We start from the raw sequence: 15,828 nt of genomic DNA, 5'->3' as shown, positions 1-15,828 counted from the left end.
TAGAGCTGGATGAACACAGCAGGCCAAGCAGCATCAGAGGAGCAGGAAGGCTGACGTTTCGGGCCTAGACCTTTCTTCAGAAATATGTTGCTGTGCAAATGTGTATTGGGGGCCAAGTGAGAGCGACTGGTTTGAAAATAGCCAAATGAAGCAGTGTTCGAATTAAGTAAAGGATTGGACCATGGGAAATGGGCTTGGAGAGATGCCAGACATTGGTGTAATCCATTGCAATGAATCTGGACACTCAGACTATCATTGTTCTAAAGAACAATCAAAGCATAAATTATGTTTTTTTTTCTCCACAGTGGCTGTCAGATCTGCTGGGTATCTCCAGCACTTGTCAGTTTTTATTTTATGTCTCCAGCATCCACAGTATTTAGCTTCTATTCAAATAGATCATGGCAGATATAACTTCACAACTCCAGATTTCCTTGAAGCTTTGTGTGAACAATTTCACTCTTAAAAGGCCTAACACTAAGTTCAAAGTTGTGTCCCTTAGTTCTGGATTCCCCACGAGAGAAAATAATTTATCAGTATCTTCTTTATCAAATCCTTATTTTAAAAATTTTAATTGATAACCATCATCCTTCTAAGCTCCTTCTAAAGTCAACTTTATGCGTGATTTTTAACCCTTTAAGCTCTGGTGGCCTGTATCTCCTCACCATGATTTTTTCAAGAACAATTAAATACGGACAATAAATGCTGGTCAAGCCAGTGATGCCTACATCCTGTGAATGAATCAAAATGAAGCTCAAACCTGGATATTATCCACTTCCTGCCTCATACAGAAATGGACTGTTTCCTGATCTGAGGTCACAAAATGTGCTGAACATTGTGCAATCATCGACAAACATTCCCTTTTCCTACCTTATGATTAATGGAAGGTGTTGGTGAAGTAGTTGAAGATAGTTTAATCTGGAACACTACCTTGAGAAACTCCTACAGAAGTCCTGGATTGGAGATGATTGATCTCCAAAAAACACAACCATCTTCCTTTGTGCTGTGCATGACTCCAACCAGCAGAGATCTTTCCTCCTGATTCCCCCTGACTTTAGTTTTGTTAGGTCTCCCTGTGGTTGTACTTGGTCAATTGCTGCCTTGGTGTCAAGGGACAACCACTCATCTCACCTCGGGAATTCAGCTCTTTTGTCTAAGTGTGGTCCAGGGTGATAATGAGGCCAGGACCTAGTAGCATACTGGTTTCAGGAATCACTTAACCCTGTCTATTGCATCCTGCTTATGCCTTTTTGGTATGGATGTAGCCCTGTATTGTAGCTTCACCAGTTGACACTTCGTTTTCAGGTGTGCCTAGTGATGTTTGTGGTCACTGTTGTGCACTTTTCTTTGTCACAGGGTTGGTCCCCTGGCTTCACAGTGATGGTATGTGGTATGAGGTATGAAATTACAGATTATGGTTGAATGCTTTCATCAAAGTTTACCTACAGTTTTGCTGTTTTTTGTGTGTGAATTATAAGTTGGACAGTTTCTCCTGTTTAGTATGGCCACCAATGGGAAAAAAAAAGCGATAAATCCTCTGAATAACCTGTGAACCTCAATCAGGAGACAATTAACCACCAGAAATTGCACAGCAGCAATAAAACAAGCTAATTACTCACCAGATTGTTCCATGTTTAGAGCAATACCAAGGAGCTGCAAACCCTTCTGGAGAAGCTCTGAGCTATGGACTCACACTTCTCCCTCAAATATTTCCTGCTGCCCTCACCACAGCCTTTGTCTGAAACAACCAATGTACCCAGCATGGGGGTCAATGAAGTAAAAGCATCACAGTTAAGCAGCTTGTCAGCATTTATATCTTGATGGAAATCAACACTCTATTCTTGATTTGAAAATTGTGCTGAATATTTATCTGCCATTGGTCACAATATAGCAAGAGACCAATATCTGTGGTCTCCCTTATACCTCAGTGGCAGAAAATTGGCTGACATTTCCCTTTAGTAATCTGGAGTATCCCTTTGGTATAAAACATCAGAGTTGCCGTTATATTGGCAGCTCTTCTTCATGCTGCCTCAGTATTTGTTTGTTGGTCTTTGTGTATCAGATGCTACAATTGTGTGAATGCTTCACTGGTAAACCAGAGCAGCCAACAGGTATGCCTAGGGCTGTAGAGTCAATAGATGGGATAGCAGCATCCCTAGAGAGCGCACCTCTACTTCACTCTGACATCCCTGGCAGACCTTTCGATTTACTTTTCCAACAGTTGCCAATGGCACAGTGCTGTATGCCAGCTGTAATTTGTAGGCTTTGATTATGACAAATGTTGACTGGTTATCAATAGTTAGAAAGAAAATCATCCTTGACCTTATGGTGCAAAAGCAAACACCAGCATCTCTAACACAGCAGATCGATTACTATCAATAATTTGTAAAAGAAACCATCTTGAAAATTGTTTTGAGCAAGTCTATTCAGATCACTCAATGCAGAGATGAACTCTGAGGTCCTAACTTTCAGTGTTTAGCTTATATTGAGACCTGCAAGTCTGTAGGGGTTTCAGTTCAACTGTTCAAAATCATCTGCAGCTGCTAACCTTCCCTTGCTTGAGTCCAAAATCCTGTACCTGAGCAACGAGTGTCCATGGAAAATACATGAGCTGCCTGGATCTATAATATACAGTAACCTAGACGACATCTGGTGCTTATTTCAGTGCACAACAGAAGCATTATATTAAAGCATCAATTTATTGTGCTCCTTACATTCAGTGTCTATCGGAATAGATTTATGTTCCAGAAAATGTTATCACACAGTATGTATTTGAAAGCACAATATGTGCTGAAATGTCCGATAAACAATTTTGTAACAGTTTCTCGGGGGTGAGGTGCACACAATATCTAATTTCAGAAATTGCTAGCTCATACAACTCAGTTGTAATTTACAATGCAACATGTGCACTGGAGTTTTCAGGCTACACTGCTGATAAAATAGTTGAGGGAACTGATGAGGCAGGGTTCCTGAAACAAACTGTGAGGAAGGTAAATTAACTTCACTACAGTGCAGGTACCATAATTACTTCTGTATCATTTAACAATCTAGTTTCAAATGTATGCATTAATTCAACTTTCTTTTACTATTAGCTTCTGAAAAGCCTCCTTTAAGTTGTCTTCAAAATTCACCATTTCATAAAACATTTGCAAAAGAAGAAAGTATTTTTGTGATTTTACCATAAGTTTCTATAACACTCTATTTTAAAAAAATAATCTTCTTGAAGATATTATTTGCTTTATTGGCCAATGTTCCTCTCTTAATTAGACATGATTTATCCAAGTAGTAAAGTACATCATTTTCTTCCATTTTGCACCTACTCCTGCACAAGTTGTGATCGAGCAAAAATTACTTATTGTGGACAAGTTATGTTTTTCAAATTGAATACATTTTTAAATCTAATTTTCAAGACGAAAATAAAAAAACTTGATGTTTCACAGTTAGTTGGATCAATCACTGTTTGTTTACTTGTTTGCTTGCTGTCCTCAATGATTTCATCACAATAGCATTAGAGCTTTTAATTAAAGCTTAAAAACCATCAGTATAAAGCATAATATCAGTGGCAATTGAACAATAGCTGCAGTAATACCAAGAGTGCTGTCATGTGTTTATGTACTATACTTTTCCCAACCTTAAAGTTATTGAAAGATGAAAACCAAATGTGAATGTTAATGTACCTGATGTTGCAATCTAATAATTAAGGGCCAAGGAATATGCTGAAAGGGACAGAGTTCACAACGTATAGCATCAGGACCAATTACACATTGATCACCTGCAGATCATTGAATCATAGAATTTTACAGGAGGAAGCCATTCAGCCCATTGTGCTGATGGTGAGTTGGAGTTGGAGTTAGAGTATAATGTGAGAAAATGTAAAATCATTCACTTTGGCAGGAGGAATGAAAAAGCAGAATATTACTTAAATGGACAATGAGTGTAGAATTCCAAATTGCAGTGAGATTTTGGTATTCTAGTTCATGATTCACAAAAAGATAGTGCACAAGAACAGCACATAATCAAGAAGGCTAATGGTAGGCTATCCTTTATTATGACAGGAATTGAACATAAAAGTGAGAATGTTGTGCTAGAGGTATATAGGGCATTGGTGGGACCACATTTCAAATACTGTGTACAGTTTTGGTCTCCTTATTCAAGGCAGGATGGAAATGCATTAGAGGAGGTTCTGAGGAGGTCTGCTTATAGGAGGTCTGGAATAAGTGAGTTTTCTTAAGAGGAAAGGTTGGATGTGGAAAGAATGTTTCCTTTGTTGGTCAGTCAAGAAATGAGGAGAAATCTTTTCTCCCAGAGCGTTGTGTAGCTTGGAACACTCAAAGATGGTGGAAGTAGGGTTATTGAGTATTTTAAGGCAGAAGTAAATACAGTAGATGTTTGTTAGACAAGGTAATCGGATGTCATTGGGAGTAGGTGGGAATTTGTAATTCAGAAAACAAACAGACCAACCATGATCTTATTAAATGGGAGAGCAGACACAAGGGACCAAATGGTTTACTTCTGCTTCTGTTCTGTATACTTATATGTTATCCATAGAGCAAAACTTAATTCAAAGTAGACTCCTTTTAGGCGGGATTGCAGCGGTACTGATAATGGTACAGAAGGACCGCAAGAAGGGGGAAGGAGCACTCATGATGTCGAATGACATTTCACTGCGATATTGCACTACACTGCAAGTCCCCCCATACTAGCCATAGCTATTTGATCACATTTGAGATTTGCCTTTGGACAAAGAGGTTTAACAGCAACTGATCATGAGCATCCGTGCATGACCACCTACCTAACCTTATCCCTCTATCAGCATCACAGCAGATTATCTCACCATTATATATTGCTGTTTTTGGGAGTCTTATGACTGCAAGTTGAGTGGCCCATTTCCTAACATTGCATCAATGTCCACACTTCAAAGTACTTAGTTCTTGCTTCTTTCTTCAATAACCAGTCTGAGCAAATTACCCATTTCTGAAGAAAGGTCCAGACCCGAAATGTCAGCTTTCCTGCTCCTCTATGTTCCTGCTGTGTTCCTCCAGCTTCACACTTTGTTATCTTGAGCAAATTACTTGTATGGAGTTGACTCAAATGCCCAAATCTACTTGCATCATAGTACAATCCAAGGATGTACCAATAATCTTTCTGTCATTTGTACTGGATGTTCGTGTCTCATTTACATATACAACTTCAATCTCTCAAGTTGACTCTGTTAGCATTTGTTGAGGTGAAGCCTGATGCAAATCATTAATCTGCTTTATTTCAAATTGAGTCAACATGGAGACCAACAATTGTAACTAAAACAGGAACTGTTGAAGAAACTCAGCAAGTCTGGCAGCATCTGTGAGAAGAAAGCAGAGCTAACGTTTCAATTCCTGTGACTCTTCATCAGAATAATTTCAACTGACTTTGCTTTGTTCAGCTGGTACAATTTACTTTTGTGGAATGATATAAAATAAAGAAGAGACCGGCCTTCTCAACATCAGCAGGTTGTCTTGCATAACTTAAATAAAGTAACTCCTTTTAGGCATGAGTAAAGCATCCACACTCTGTATTGTTTTTGACATTTTCTGCCCCTTTTGCTTCTCCCTCCCCCACTCCCGTTGCTCCATCACCAAATGCACTCACACTCAGGTATAGTCCAACAGCCTAACTTGGCAATGATTCCTGCTGCGTTCAAATAAATAGAGTTGTCGCAACAGCAATGATTGTGAATGATCACTCAAATGTTAAGCTATCTTTCATTGTTTACAGCACACTGATTCAGACATCCCATCGGAGTTCTAATTTACATTTCCCAGACCTGCTGTCCTGTGACAATGAAAACCAATGATAAATATATACTCAGCACAGAGTTCCAGTCATGTACAGGGGATTTACTCCTTTTATTGTGTAATGTGTAAATCTTGACTGCTTGAGTTGGCATGGTTCTGCCCCTTACTGATTGTGCTTTGTTTTTAAATTGTGGAATCTAACCTGCCACTCTTCAGTGATTGTCTTGTGGAAAGAACAAGTGAGCTGGCTGATTGCAGATTTTCCAACTGACAGCTATTGGATTTTTGGTAACTCTAGACTTGCCTGAGCTCTGTATGACACGAACAATGCATATGAGCCAGCCAATCTGAAACATCTGGTTGCTTCAGGTTTTGTGCTGTTCCCTGTGCACCAGATATTTTAGGGGACATCAGTCTGCCAAATGGTCTGTCCTCTTTTGCTGTATCCAGGCAGAGAAAAGTATCAAGTCCTGAGTTTAGGTTTCAAAACCTTAGAAGAGCATTGACATGAGGACAAGAAAGGGTGTCTAGTAATGTGTCCCTTTGAACCCTTCTCAACCAATAGGGAATGCAAAATTTATCTTGAGGGCCAACAGAAACAAAAATTGAATGATGTATATGCAACATTAAACCGACCTCCATTGACATTCAAAAGCATTATCATTGCTGAATTCCCAACCATCAACATCCTAGGAGTAGTTATTAACCAGAAGCTTAGCTACTGGACTAGTAATGTGCACACCATGATTGCAAGAACAGAGATTCAAAACTCTGCAAAAATTACTTCACCTCCTGACTTCTACCAAGTACAAGGTACAAATCAGTTTGGAATACTGTTCTTCACTGGTTGCATTTCCAACAGCAATCAAGAAATTCAATGCAATTTAGGAGAAAAAAACTCACTCAATTGGCATCTCATTCCATACTTTATCTTTACCATCTATACACCATTGTTGCAGTGTAGAAAGTCTACAAGTTGCATAGCATCTTGCCAAAACCTTTCAAACAGCAGTCTGTTGCCAAGAAGGGCAAGCATAACTGTTGGTTTGGAGCACCACCACCTACAAATTCCCTTCCAAATCACACATCATTCTGACTTGAAGATATCACGCAGCTGCTTCATTGTCAGTATTAAAAATTGTGGAACTCTGTCCCTAATGGGATGCTATCTTCACCGTACAAGCTGCGCAGATTGAGAATAAGCCTTGCTACTACTTTCTCAAGGACAATGAGTGATGGAGCGTGGATGCTGGCCTAGAAAAACCCTCATTTCAGAATGAAGAAGAAAAGCATCCATTGTTTTTTCAAATAATTTTGACATAATAACAGAAGAATAAACACTATCTGATTCTTCAGCGTGTCAGTCAAAATATTCACCTACCTAACAATAAAGTAGAAGAGCTGGATGGAGACCACCTGTTCCCTTTAACCCCAATAGAAAAAAAAGTAACTTTACAAATAATTGTCTTTTCAAGATTCTACACATTTAAAAAAAAAATGTAACTTGCAGATAGCTGTTTGGATTGTGGATATTTTTCATGACAATTGGCAGGAATTGTAAATCTATCAGTTCATTGCTTGGTGGTCTTGCTCCAATTTTCTGCAAAACTTACTTCAATCACAATCTGCTACTGGACTTGCTTAACCCATTCCTGGGCCCCACAGGGAGGACTTCCTGGGATCGTAACTGCTTCTTCCTGATAGATGCTTCTGATTCCCAATTCCTGTAGTGGTGGTCGCCCCCTAAAAGTAATTAAAAGCACCAAACACTTGTAGAGTGAAAACAAGACAGAAGAAACAAGCAAGTATACATGTTTAAGTGATCTCTTTAAGTCACCTTTTTTTTTTCTAATCAACCTGTTCAGAGATGCTATTACACACTGCTGGAGCAGGTGGGTCTTGAACCTGGGCCACCTGATCCAGGAGTAGGGACACTACCACTTCACCACAATTGGGCTGTCTTTAAATAATACTTATCGTGGTTGGGTGTGGTTGGGTTGGGGGGGGAGGTGGGGGGTGTTCATTCCCACTATTCAACAGATGTTCAGCTGTACATGGTGAAGAGAAAGTATTGAATTCCAAAACAGTAGTGACAGAGTTGCATCAGTATTGTACACGAGTATCATGATTGGCATCATGATTGGCATCATGATTGTATGCACTACAAAATTCTCGTGGCCCTTCACTATACTAACATGCAAATGTCTACCAATTTGGCATCTTGTGCATGCCACAGATATTTTGGAGATCTAATGGCATGTGTTCATCAAACAGGTACCTCACAGACGGACAGTTTTATTTGTAATGAACTTCTTCATTTTTTTGGTTTTTTAATTATAAATCACTGAAGGAGCTTTCACATTCTTACTTGGAATAGAAATTTATTTGAATGATAATATCCTCCCATTTGACTTAAATTGATTGCATTTTAGAGGAAGTTTTCTTTCCTCTGCAGCTCATTCAATGAAAGCTTGATGTCGGAATTACAATCATGCCTTTTTCGCTGGCTATCAGGAACCTAGTTTACATTAGGGCATGGATTGGGGATAGCAGGAGGATTCATATTTATAAGGTAACTAATAACTTTTCACCACATCAACTGTATACCCTGTGTGTGCTTATCCAGAGCATGTATGATGAAATTAATCCTTGGGTTGAATCTTGCATTTTTGGCTGAGTAGCAGTTTCATCACATTTCGTAAACGGTTTCTCTCCATAAGTCCTATAAAGTTTCCTTGTGCTCTCTGACCAAATTTATTTCATTATCTACCTAACACATCACTATGGAACCTCTGTCATCTGATGCCAACCCAATTCTATCACCCACTGCAACTAGAACTTGCTGCTGCCAGATATCCCAGAACAGACTGGCTTCCGTGATGTTTGCACCAACTTTAAAAGGCCATTGTGTAGCCAGGCAGGCACCATCAATTTGGGGTTGCCCCTGCACAATTTGTGTCATTTACCCAAGATAAAGGGAAATTAGCATCCCACTTTGCAGACAGGAGGTCCTGGTGGATTGCCGGTGCAGAGCAGTGATGCTGTCTTCCTCCAGGATCGGCAGAGGAGGCCATGCCATCAGATACTGCCAGGCAGGTCGAAGATTGCCATCCAGGTCATTGGGGTCACAGCCATCTGAAGAAATATTCAGCAGAGAAGGAAGAAAGTCAGTAACGTCTTCTGCTCAGCCAGGATAAGTGGCATTATCTTCTCTCTGCTAACACACATTTACTCAATCTCTGCTACTGTAGCCACCTCCCTCTAAGGCTCTTGCTTTACTCTGCATGGTTGCATGCTGCATATTCCCCCAATCTCATTCACTCACCCAATTTACCCACCAATTTACTCATAGTCTACTCCTCCTTCTAGTTTCTATTTGGCCATTCAAGCCTGCTCCGCCAATCAATAGAATCATGGCTGATCCTCTATCTCAATGTCCTATTCTTGGATCTTCTCCATACTTCTTAGCACCTTTAAAATGTATCTGTTTCTTTCTTGAGTATATTCAGTGACTTAACTCTACAGTTCTTCTGCGGTTGGGACTTTCAAAAATTCACTAACCTCTGAATGAAGAAAGCTTTTCTCATCTCAGTCCTAAATGGTTTACCCCATTATCCTGAGACTGTGTCCTTGCTCACATTGCTTACATACTCCCTGCCTCTAGTCTGTCCAGCCACTGTGAGAATTTTACACATTTCATTCAGATCCTCTCTCACTTTCGAAACTCTAATGAACCCTGATGAACCAATCTCTCCTCATAGGATGGTCCTGCCATCCCTGGTATCTGGTTAGTGAACCTCTGCTGTACTCCCATGGCAATTTCTTAGATAAGGAGATCAAATCTGCACACAATACTCCAAGTATGGTCTCACCAAGACCCTGTAATTACAGTGAGACATCACTACTAACCGTGCTTAGCCCCTGTGCTACTTACTAACTCCGTTAGAAGAACTCACGATCTTTCCCCCACCTGTACCAGCACTAACAGCTGCGTCACCCTCTTTCATCTCCCTTAGTAACTCCCTTTCTCTCATTGCAGGAGAAAATAGCCCCCCGTAAGGGAAAAATGAGCCTGAATGGATAGTGTTCTATCTGACATTCAGCTCCTCACCCCTTAAAAGGAGAGGATCCCGACCATGAAACCCTTCCTCCACCCTGAACCCGAGCAGCTAACTGACCATACTCAAGCTCCTAAACTGTTCAGGGACCAGCCTTAACTTACTGTGCCAGGGCCCCTGGTGGAAGTGTATATGTCTCTTGACTTAACCGAATGACTGGTGATACCCATGACAAACTTGCTGGCTTTGAGTTCAATGAGGCCTGACTTGAGTATCTTGAGCCTGGTAACTCTTTTAGGGGGGACATACTGCATATAGGTAGGGCAAGGGAAGACAGGGATACTGTGAGCATCCAGGTATGCTGAAGGTGAGTGAATGCTGAGACAGCAAGCAAGCAGCCCTGGGATGCAGCCTGATCCAGTCAGTGACCTGCAAATATAGTTTCCTTGGAGCAACATTGCAATGATGGTTGCTGCTGCACTTAGCATGGTAGTGCAGAAGTATACTGTAAGTGGAGTCTAGATGTGTCAGATGAGGATGATGATGTGAGGATGCTGGCACATGATGAATGCCAGATTACGTGGATGGGGGACACGTGCAGCCACTACCCATGGAATGTGCCCTGAGCCATTGGTGCTGGGTGTTCAGAAGAGAAGTGGCAAGGGGAAATCTCCAGATGCCCATTCTGACTTTCGTGTTGATAATTGTCAACATCTAGTTTCCTTTCAGTAGGATAGGTAACTGTATATTAATGAGGCAAGGTTTGTGGTTAATAAGGCTGACAACAAGCAATAATCTCCATTAACAGGCATCTCAATGCTGCCTATAGAGAATCTCATCTCCAGGTACCAGACTGTTTGAAAATGCAGTGGTTTGTTCCTAACATTGAGAAAGGCCCCGCCTAATTTTTCACAATTGCTCACGTCATTCATAGCCCTATAAGATGCTGCCCCCACCTTTATTATTTTAGTAAGCATTCCTGTCTTTACAAAAAGTCCTAGGGCAAAGTCCTCAACAATGATTATTTTCTTGAATAACAAGTAAGCTAAATTCTTTCCCACATTTACAATTATAATCTTGTCAGTTCTCCTTAAATGTTGACACATGTTTTCCAGTAGTGCAAATTGAGTTGTAAATTCTTCCCATCAAAGGTCACAAGCTGTTCTTATTGGAACGGAATTGAGACACTATCCCCTGTGGGGACGGAAGGAAATTCATAACGTAAGTAGCTTCAGACTGTTCTGCTACTTTGTGCAACACTTAGAAGGCACTGTTAATGGTGGACGATCAGTATCTTTCTTGTATGCTATCTCTGTCTGAGGGAAATGGCATGAAATTGCATGCAAAAGTGGAAAAATTCACTCAATATTCTATACACCATACTTCCAGCATGACTGGATCATATACATGATATTTTGGAAATCTTCAGTATCTCGGAGGTGTACAGTTGAATTTCTGGAGCAAAATCTTAATTGTCTTGCCAGCAACTTGCTATGATAAACAGCTACTTTATTGATGGTCTGGCATCTCTATGTATTCTTTCCTTGGAACTGTTGGCTTGCATGCATGATTCCTCTGCATCACGTCAAAAATAACCTTGTCATTTCCCTTTTGCCTTATTAAACCTCTTTTGCAGTTTAAATGTGTAAATGTTGTGTGTGTGTGTGTGTGTATGTGTGTGAGAGAGAATGTGTGTGAGAGAGAGTGTGTGTGAGAGAGAGCTAGTGTGTTTCAAAGAGACAGAGAAAAGTTGAAAGGGAAATAAAAGGAAAGTAAATCGAAATAGGAGACATGAAAAGCGATGGTCACAGGAAGAGACAAATTTAATTTCTCTGGTCCATGGGTATCAGAAGGATAATAAGTGAAGACAGCCATTGAAAAACGTCTGTTCATAGAAACCTAGAGTCTCCGTCATTACATTAAATTGCATTGTGAATAATGTCAGAGATTTTACCTCCCTTGCCATACCTTGAAGATAAATATATGTATTAATTACTGTTCGCAGGAAGAAATGGAGGTGCCATCAGTTTTATTCTTTTAGCTGTTTATACCCTTAACCCCTCACCCATCTACCGACTGAGCTGCCTTCATTGTTATATATGGCTCAGTGTTGTCAAAGTAACTGATCTTGGTCTGCTTAAGTGGATGGATTGAGAGCAAGGTGGTTGATGGTCAAAAATAAAACCATGCCAGTGGAGTGATGAAATATTTCAAATCAGTCTCATATACCCACAACTGTATTGCTGGAGGCAAGCATGTCTCCTGTTTTTACATAATCCATGTTTTTTATGAAGCACTGATATTCTTCTTTTGATCACAGTATTCTTTCCTCTCTTTGATCACACAAGGTAGAATATACAATTGCTTAATACTGAATAATGGATAGCCCAGAACATTTACAGTATAGACATCTAATCAAGACTTTCAGATAGCATTATTTGCTATCAATTGACCCCCAATATTACACTACAGTTTCAAAACCATTTCCTGATATCTCTTAAGGCTTATAATGAGTGCTGTTTGATTTTACATGTTTGTGCGTGTGTTGGAGTAGGGACTAATTCTCAGCTTTTCTAGAGATTTTGCTGTAAGTGCACTTTGGATCTTTCTTACATGATGGCCTCCACGCACACATAACTGATGATTATAAAATCATTGCTGCAGGTTTATATACAAAAAAAACTGCAGTTCATTACCAGGAATTATTTCACAGTTTATGCATTGAATGGCACCAGAATTGTGGTTTATAAGGGAACAGCATGCATCAAGGGGCTCAAAAGAAGTTCTAAACCGAGAAAACAAATCTTAAGCAGGTTTTGAATGTTATATGAGCCTTGAAATAGCAACGCAGAAAATTTACAATACAGAAGAGAACCCAAAGGCCCATCATGTCTGGGCCAGCTGTGAAAGAGCATTTCTGTTTTCTCCCACTTTCCAGCTCTTGATCCATAACCCTCTAGGATACAACATTTCAAATGCATATGAATATTTTGATGAGGATTTCTGCCTGTACCAGCCATTGATGTAGTGAGTTCTGGCCCTTTTAATGCCTGGGTGAAAACATTTCTCCTCAATTCTCCTATCTGCCAATTATTTTAAATGTATGCCCCAGTTATTGACCTTGCTGCTAAGGGAAATAGGTCCTTCCTATCCACTACATCTAGTCCCTCAATAACTTTGTATGTCTCAATTAAGTCCCTCCTCAGCCTTCTCTATCCCAGAGAAAATAATCCCAAACTATCCATCCAGTCTTCGTAGCTAAAAGTCTCCATTTGTTGCAGCATCCTCAGAAATGTTCTCTGTACCCTCTCTAGTGCAATCACATCCTTCCTGTAATATGTTTGCTGGAACAGTCCACAGTATTTTAGGTCAACCACACAACCAATTTTTATACCAATTTTTAAATTTCTTAATTACACCCCGACATTTAAATCTATTCAGTGACTAATGCTACAAAAAGCAAAATAAAGGCCTAGCACTGAGCCTGTGGAATCCTCTGGAAGAAGGTTTCCCGGACCCAAAAACACTGAGTGACCACTACATGTTGCTTCCTTAGTATCCCACAAGCTGCTACTTTTCTGACCAAACTATTAAGTGGGACCTTGCCAAAAACCTTGCTAAATTTCATAAAGACATCAAATGTACTATCCTCATAGACTTCGGGTGTTATCTCCCCAAAGAATTCAATCAAGCTAGTCAGATATGACCTTCCCTTGATTAACCTGTACCAACTGTCCTTGATCAATCTGTTGCCAAAGTAACTGATCTTGGTCTGTCTGAATGGATGGATTGAGAGCAAGATGGTTGATGGTTAAAAATAAAATCATGCCCAGTTGAATGATGAATCTGTGCTTTGCTAAAGTGACTAATACTGTCCCTCAGAATTTTTTCAGTGATTTTTCCAAAATCACAATTAGCTGAACTAAGCATCCTCCCTCCCTTTTTAAACAATTAGACTCATTAGTATAAAGGAACTGGCACAAAACTGATATAGGAAAAGGTGGCCCGATCACAGCTAACAGGGAAATTGGGGAAAGTATTAGATCCATGGAAGGGGCACATGAATTGGCAAAAAAAAAAGTACACCTGAGGATTGGGCACAGTTCAGAATTCAACAAAAGAGGTCAAAGTGATTGATTAAAAGGGGGAATATAGAGTACAAAAGTAAACTTGCCAGGAACATAAAAACTGATGGTAAAAGCTTCAATAGGTATGAAAAGAGAAAAAGATTTGTGAAGATAAGTGTAGGTCCCTTGCAGTCAGAAACAGGTAAAGTTATAATGGGGGAACAAAGAAATGACAGACCAATTAGAAACATACTTTTTTCTGTCTTCACAAAGGAGGACAGAAAAGAGGTGAAAACTGTGGGAGGATAAGACAGAATCATCATGGATTTACGAAAGGGAAATTATGTTTGACAACTCAACTGAAATTTTTGAAGTATGTAACTCGTAGTGCTGATAAGGGGGAGCCAGTGGATGTGGTTTACTTGGACTTTCAGAAGGCTTTTGATAAGGTTCCACATAAGTGATGAGCATGTAAGATGAAAGTACATGGAATTGGAAGTGGTGTACTGACATGAATAGAGAATTGGTTGGCAGACAGGAGACAAAATTAGGACTAAATGAATCTTTTTTCTAATGCCATCCCAAGAATCAATTTGGTAAACCTTTGCTGCACTCTCTCCACAGCCAGAACATCAGGCAGGTGGTGAATAGTGGCATACTGCATGGATCAGTGCCATGACCCAGTTATTCACAATAAACATTAATGATTTAGATGAGGGAACCAAATGTAATATCTCCAAGTTTACACAGCCGTCTAGGAGGGTGAACTGTGAGGAGGATGCAGAGATGCTTCATTAAGTAGGAAAATACATGGCAGATGAAGTATAATGTGGATAAATGTGTGATTATCCTTTCTGGCAACAAAAACAGGAAGGCTGATTATTACCTGAATTGCAATAGGTCTCGTTGCACCTCATGTTTTTTACAATCTGGGTGTCCTTGTACACCAGTCACTGAAAGTAAGCAAGCAGGCCCAGCAGGCAGTGAAAAAGGAAAATGACATGTTGGCCTTCATGGAGAGAGGATTTGAGTACAGGAGCAGGGATGTATTTTTGCAATTGTACAGGGCCTTGGTAAGGCCACATTTGGAGGATTGTGTGAAGTTTTGGTCTCCTTATCTGAGGAAGGATGTTCTGGTTGTGGAGGGAATGCAGCAAAGGTTTACCAGACTGATTCCTGGAATGGCAGGATTGACATATGAAGACAGACTGGACTGGTTAAAACTATAGAAGAATGGGGATGCAAGGGGTGAATATAATAGAAATGTATAAAATTCAAACAGCACCAAACAGAGTGAATGCAGGAAGGATGTTCCCAATAACTGGGGATTCCAGAACTGAGGGTCACAGTTTAAGTATACAGGGTAGGCCATTTAAGACTGTGGTGAAAAATTTCTTCCAAGTGGTGAGCCTGTGGAATTCTGTGCCACAGAAATTGATTGATATAAAAATAAAAGCCAACAATTTTACAGTACGTAAACCAAAGTGTTTGGATTCATTCCTCAAGGTTAGTTGGCACTGATTATGCACTTCCAGAATCTGAACAAATCATAGGCAGCGATAAAGCACCATGCATTTCAAGTACATATATGATGAACAACTATGAGGACTGGATGAAAGCTGACTGAGTATGGACAAAGTGATACTGAGATGCAGGACAAGTCTTTAAGCTCCAGAAGACAACAATCAAATGTTGTTCAAAGTAACATAAATGCCAGAAAGTTCAATGATTGAAGGAATGCCACCAATGTTGGAGAGCACAGGAAGCCAAATGCAAACATTGGTTAAATGTGCAAGATAAGGAACAGAAGGTAAGAACTATGAATTGGCAAAATGAGGCGAAGATGTGGAAGGCCAGAAAATGTAGTTTGAGGTCTGAGGGGGGACCTGGCAGTGAACATGGCTCTAGAAAAACATCATAGATTTGAAAAGT

This window comes from Rhincodon typus, chromosome 15, assembly GCF_021869965.1.
Source record: "Rhincodon typus isolate 14 chromosome 15, sRhiTyp1.1, whole genome shotgun sequence".
Lineage (NCBI taxonomy): Eukaryota > Metazoa > Chordata > Chondrichthyes > Orectolobiformes > Rhincodontidae > Rhincodon > Rhincodon typus.
This window is presented reverse-complemented; position numbering follows the sequence as displayed.